Genomic DNA, 6,690 nt, shown 5'->3' with positions numbered 1-6,690 from the left:
GGGGGCCCCCCCCCCCCCCCCTCGCGTGTCGGGGAGAAAAAACACAATTGTCATATTTTTCGGGGCTTCGCCCCCGGAACCCATTTGAGCGGTTTTGAGCGACGCTCGACCACGCCCACCTTTTTTTCGTCGGGGAATTCGGCCCACCCCACGTGGGGCAAATCCTGGCGCCACCCCTGCTTCATTTTCCCATGGGTTGGCTTTCCAAAAGAGAACTCTTGAAATAATTTCATTTTTACTTCTGTAGCAATGCTCAGCTAGACTTCGTGCCCTCAATGTTATAGATACAGGGGGAATATCTCCATAATATCTCCGTCATAAGCGATATTCAAGGCTTGTCTGAGTAATCTTGTATAACAACCATCAAGTCCTCCTTCTCAAGAATCTGTTAGTTTTTATAGAAATTCCGTAATAAGCAATATTTGTTTCAAAACCCTAGGTCACCTGAGCTTTAGAAGATTTCCCATGTAGTGGCGAATTCAAGGGGGAACCCAGTCGGCCCGGGCTCCGTAAATGTTAAAAAATTATTTTTAACTGATTAGACTGATCAGGTTGGGATATTCTTATACATTTAAAAAATATATATTAAATGTACATTACGTAAAAATCAATATGCTTGATTTTAATATTCAAAATCTTATATCTTATTATATTACATATATCTATATTATTTAGATAAATATTACTAGTAATAATATAATAAAGTATATAGGCCTATAATAATCATATATAACCTATACAAATTTATATATATTGCTAAAATTACCTTTGAGATTTTTGCAGAGGAAAATATTTAGAAATATAAAATTAGGACTGTATGTTAATTTATATCATATCCAGGATTTTTGCAGGAAGCTTGATAGTTAAAATATTTAACTATCTATAAATATCTGGTAAATTATGTTTCCCTTTCACGATCGAGTCCATGCATCCTTTTCTGACATTTGTGGATTTTTGTTATGATTGGAAAAGAAAATTGTTAAGAACAAATAAAAAAAAAAAGAAAAATTTATAACGAGTATCAACAGCATAAATTAGTAAAAAATACTGAGCACCCCAACCTGAACGTTATCGTATTCAGTTATCGCATTGTATGTACAATGCTGTTGATAAACAGACTAGTATTCCACACTTCTTATCATCAGTATTATCATATAATAGTAATAATAATTTATTCGAACATACACTTCTACATCAGTGGCACGCGTCAAAGGACGGTGCGTTCAAAATAACAAATTCAGATAAACCAAGCAACAAAAACCTACTAAATAAACCAGTCTACAAAGAACAAAATTACTAGTCTAAGCAAATTCACATGCTTTACAAAACTTATCAAATATAGTGTTAAAATCCTTATTGAAAGAGTAATAATCACTGCCAAGCATAATATTAAGTTTAACATCATTATTCGCATTAGAAAATATATCCCAAAAAGATGGTAGTTTCTTAGTTGAAGAGTACCGTACATTTTAATCTGGCAAATTCGTTGGATCTAATATTATTGAAAGCAGTACATTCAAATAAGAAGTGCCTGACATTTTCTTGGCAATTGTCATCACAAATTTCACATATACCACTACTTCCAGGCGTCAAGCTACAAATCCTACCCTCGAGGGGGAGTGTATTTGAGCGCAATTTAAACTCAATGTTTACGCCCTCAAAATCTGCACTGTCTAACTAATAACTCCATGGAGTTGGAAATTTCTTTAAAGTGGCGTAATCAATGAGCGAAGACTTATTAACCATTTCTTCATACCAACTATGAACCGAGGCTTCACTAAGAGCTCGCTTGATAGCAAAAGCCCAATATGGATTGGGTATGTCTTTGGCCTTATGGATAGGATCAAATAAATCATTAGCTTTGCCTTCATGAAAAATAGTTTCTACACAACTTAAAAATTTATAACTAAAGTCCCTAAAATTGCAATTAAAGCCAATCATCGAGTTAAGTAGAAGCCTTGGCCAACGACTTAGATTCATTGTTAGGACTCGATCTAAATAATTAATTTTAAAATTATTGTGGATGTAAGATATAGGTGTCCAACCAAGATCACCATATAAGGCTGTTCGAGGGGTGTTGCGGGATGCTTTTAGAATACATCGCGCCATTAGAAGTAGCTTCTCAAGTTTATCCATGTCACCTTTGCTATTGCCACACCACACAGAACTTGCATAATTGATTGATGGTAGAGCGATTGCTCTCCATAAAATGTCCCCATAATAAACCCTATTATAATCATTACAATTGTCAATTATAGATTTAATGTAAGCAATAAGGCGATTACCTTTCTTAACATTTTCAAAATGAAGGTGGTCACTTAAGTTTCGTGATATGAACACACCTAAATATTTATAAGAGTCAACTTCAGCAATATGATGATCGCCTAATTTCCATAGTTTTGTTTTATCAATACGTTTGCCAGTAACCATGACATTCGATTTATTGTAATTAAATTGTAACTTCCATGTTTTAGCAAATTGAGATGCTAAATCAAGTATTTTGGTCATCTCGCGTTCATTCTCAGCGATCAAGACAACGTCATTAGCCCAGAATAGTGTCCATACTGTGTCGAATGCCTTACGGAAGTCCAGGAAAGCCAAGTGCGTTGTTTTACCTTCTTTTCGACGACATGCGACAACGCTTTTTAAGGTAAAGATGTGGCCCTCACATCGGTAACCTGACCTAAAGCCTCCCTGGACCTCCGTTAAGACATCTCTACTCTCAAGAAAGGAAGATATGTTCCGAGAAATAATTCTATAAATAAATCATCATACCACGAAATAAATGAAGTTTATTGATACATGGTTGGGTAGGCCTAGTAGATTTCAATTATTTATAGGTGTAATTTGCCCTACCTGACGTGGAAATGTACTGAATACTCAGAACGTGTGAAAACAATTGCGAAAAAATCGCAATTTGTTCTCGAGTGGGATTAACAAATTATGTTAGCATTCGATTTTCATTTGTAGATAAGATGTATAAAAGTGTACCATTCGATACAAATACATTTATATATACATTTGATATAAACATAATACTATAAATATATCTTCATACAAACAATTTTCATGATTTATTTATTATTTATTTATTTATTCATTTTATTATTTTTTTTTATTTGACTGTTGAATGATTATGCATTGCTGCATTGATTGGTTTATGGAGGGTTTTAATTAATTAAAATTATTGATTGTATAATGTTTAAATATGTAAATAATTTATTGATTGGTTATTTAAAAGGAGATGTCACAGTTAAACCAAATATTTTTAGTTATATGAATTATTATTCCTTTTTTATATTGTTGTAATATTGTAAAATCTGAAGTGGAGTTAAATAGCTTGGCGGTTAAGAGGCTTGCTCCAAATACCAGTGTTCTAATTTCAATTTCTGTCACAGAACTAATATCAACCCCAATCCCTAGGCCTCAATAAGAGACTTGGTTTATAAAGCATTGTTTAATCCTGTAAGTAGCGAGTGTATTCGCTGTTGGAGTTGAAGTAAACAAATGAAGTACAAATTCAGGATAAACGCTAAATATGTCAATAGAAACAAAACAATGGAAAATTTGGATTGCTGCTTATGAAGAAAATGAGGGAACAAATAGAAATGGGACGACCCACAAAAGAGAAAAAACCCCTCAAATTTTCATAATTTCATTATAATATTTAAATATATACTATCTGTCATGAGCTAAAAGCATCCAGCATCCATGCCACCTTATGTGCAGTATCCGGGTATACAGGGCCATATAGATGGCGCTCACCCAAGTACGGCTCATGTAACAATACAACATTGCTTTTATGGTTTTCAAACCGTATCTGCGTTTTATAAATTTTCAATATTATACACCCACACACACACACATATATATTAAGCCTAAGATATAGGTGTCCAACCAAGATCACCATATAAGGCTGTTCGGACTCTCGCACGTTCCAGAAATCGATCCACCAAAATCCTTGACCAATCAGAGCTGTTTCCAACTAGGACTGCCTCCAATTCATCGTATGGTACAAGCAAGGACTTTTAACTGTATTTTATAAGATTTTTGAAGAATTTTAGTGTCTTTATCCCGCCGCTTGCGTGTCAATGACTCACCTCTTACAAACTCATCTTCTTTCTAGATTTCACTAAAATTATCTTTATTCTCGTTTAAGTCTGAGAGTGCCATTTCCGGCCATCTATAGGTGTCACAATCATACATTTCTTTAATCAGCCCGACCCTAACTATGGTGGGGCTGAGGTGTTATCGACTCTCATCTGTGCAAGTCCTTTCCTGGTCTCTATTTTGAATTCCTGGATCCGCCACTGATTACAAGCTGCGAATGTACACAACTACCTGCAGCTCTCGTGTTCGCCTCAAAACAACAACAAATGGATTAATTGTTGTCTCTACTTGTTCCCAACAAGGTCTGTATTATTTTATGCATTCTCGATTTGATGTATTTTTGAGGTCTACCCATCTCATCCACGACAAGCGCTTGTAATTATTCGTTTTCACAATTTTCATTATTCCATTTAGTATTTTCAATGCCCAATAATATTATGGCCTTGTTTTCATTCAAGGATTTGTTAAATTTAATCTAAGTATGACGATCTGTGCAGGTTTTAGTTAAATTTGTTCCCTTTTGTTTGTTTTATTGTTATGGTTTTGTATTGTACTGTCTGTTGGATACGTACATTATGTGAATCTCTAACTAATTTTCGCATCACATTATCTGTTTAATGTTATCTATTTAAAAAAAATCCACCATGTACTTTTTTGTATTGCCTATGTACATTTAAATTTGTTTTAGCAATCCTTAATTTAGTCATTGATTTTGAAAATTTAAATATAAAATAACAATTAAGTATTATATAAAATGTTAGGAGTTGGAGTCGGCGAAACTGTCACAATGGCACATAGGTACTGTATAATTGTCAAGCTGACCCTGATTACTTGCAATCAAAATTTAAATCTTTAAAGCAGGGGTACCAACTATCCCGCAACTCGGTAGTTTCCCGGAAATCAAGACGGTCTTCCCGCACTCCCGCAAGCAAAAATCTCCCGGAAATAACCCGTCTACCGCAAATGTATAATACTCTCAAATTTGTAATGCTTTATTATCAATTGTCTTAAGGAAGTCAGTGCTGATGGTTATTACTATAACGTGTATTTATAACGTGTTTTTTCATTTCCAACCATCGAGAGGTGCCATAATCATACAATTTTTCTATCTTAGCCCTAACCACGGTAGGGCCTATAGTTGGTCTGGACCCTCCATCTGTGAAAGTCCCTCCATGGGCCCCTCTACCTCGAATTCCTGGAACCTCCACTGAAGATATTCCGGAATTTACTACTTTCAAATTTGGACCCCTTCTTAAAGTGAAGGACATTCATTTAAAAAAAAAGTATGCACGTAGTATTACCTGACAGAGGAGTCATTTTTTTAAAACCACGGTGGAGCTGAGATTGGTATAGTATCTAATTCCACTTCCAACTTTAAATCCTGTACCTCTCTCTGCATGGGGTTGGAATAAGGGTAGGCCTAGCTGCTTTGCAGTTTACCAGCTGCTATTTCCTGGAATCTAGAGATACTATATTTTCACAATTTGTTCACATCAGGTCCATCATGATGGGCCAGAGGTAGGTATGAATTCAATATCCCAATTAAATTTGTGTCTGATCCCTTTAAGAGGGAGGGGTATAGGCTTTACAGGTTTGCAACTTGCTATTTCCGGGTATTTAGAGGTACCATATTTCTAAAATCCCCACTAACTTTAAATCCTGTGTCCGTAAATAGGGGTAGCGGGTCTGCGGTTTAACAATCAAATTTGTTTAGCCTACTTCCCCGCCCCATTTAGCCCCCACTCTTACTACAATGGTCGGGCCACTTGGAAAATGATTCCGATGGCTCTGCATAGTGTAAAAGTCTGTAAATACTTTCGAGCTTATACCAAAGAGTATAAATAGAACAAGAGAGCCAACAACGCTCATTGGGAGCGTAAAAAAACGATACGCTCTACGCAGCTAGTGTAGGACGCCAACTAACGCTTGTATATGTTTTATTACCCAGTACTGCACCTGTCTCTTATACACATCTAGATGTGTATAAGAGACAGCCTAAATATTTATAAGAGTCAACTTCAGCAATATGATGATCGCCTAATTTCCATAGTTTTGTTTTATCAATACGTTTGCCAGTAACCATGACATTCGATTTATTGTAATTAAATTGTAACTTCCATGTTTTAGCAAATTGAGATGCTAAATCAAGTATTTTGGTCATCTCGCGTTCATTTTCAGCGATCAAGACAACGTCATCAGCACAGAATAGTCCCCCCAACCAGATGTCATTAATTCTCACTCCAATATTACTGGATCTCAAAATTCTGGAAAACTCATTGATAAAAACACAAAACAATATAGGTAAAAGAACACATCCTTGTTTTACACCTTTTTCAATCTTGAAAGAATCAGTACAAATTTCCCCAAATTTTACATGACCTTGAACATTTTCATAAAGTATGTCTATCATTTTCCATATACGGCCCCGAATGCCTGAATTCCATGCCGCCTTTAGGAGGCTATCTCTCCATACTGTGTCGAATGCCTTACGTAAGTCCAGGAAAGCCAAGTGCGTTGTTTTACCTTCTTTTCGACGACATGCGACAACGCCTTTTAAGGTAAAAATGTGGTCCTCACATC

Source organism: Anneissia japonica, unplaced genomic scaffold (genome assembly GCF_011630105.1).
Source record: "Anneissia japonica isolate Jap-2015-1 unplaced genomic scaffold, ASM1163010v1 scaffold284860_len1800451_cov186, whole genome shotgun sequence".
Classification (NCBI taxonomy): domain Eukaryota; kingdom Metazoa; phylum Echinodermata; class Crinoidea; order Comatulida; family Comatulidae; genus Anneissia; species Anneissia japonica.
This window is presented reverse-complemented; position numbering follows the sequence as displayed.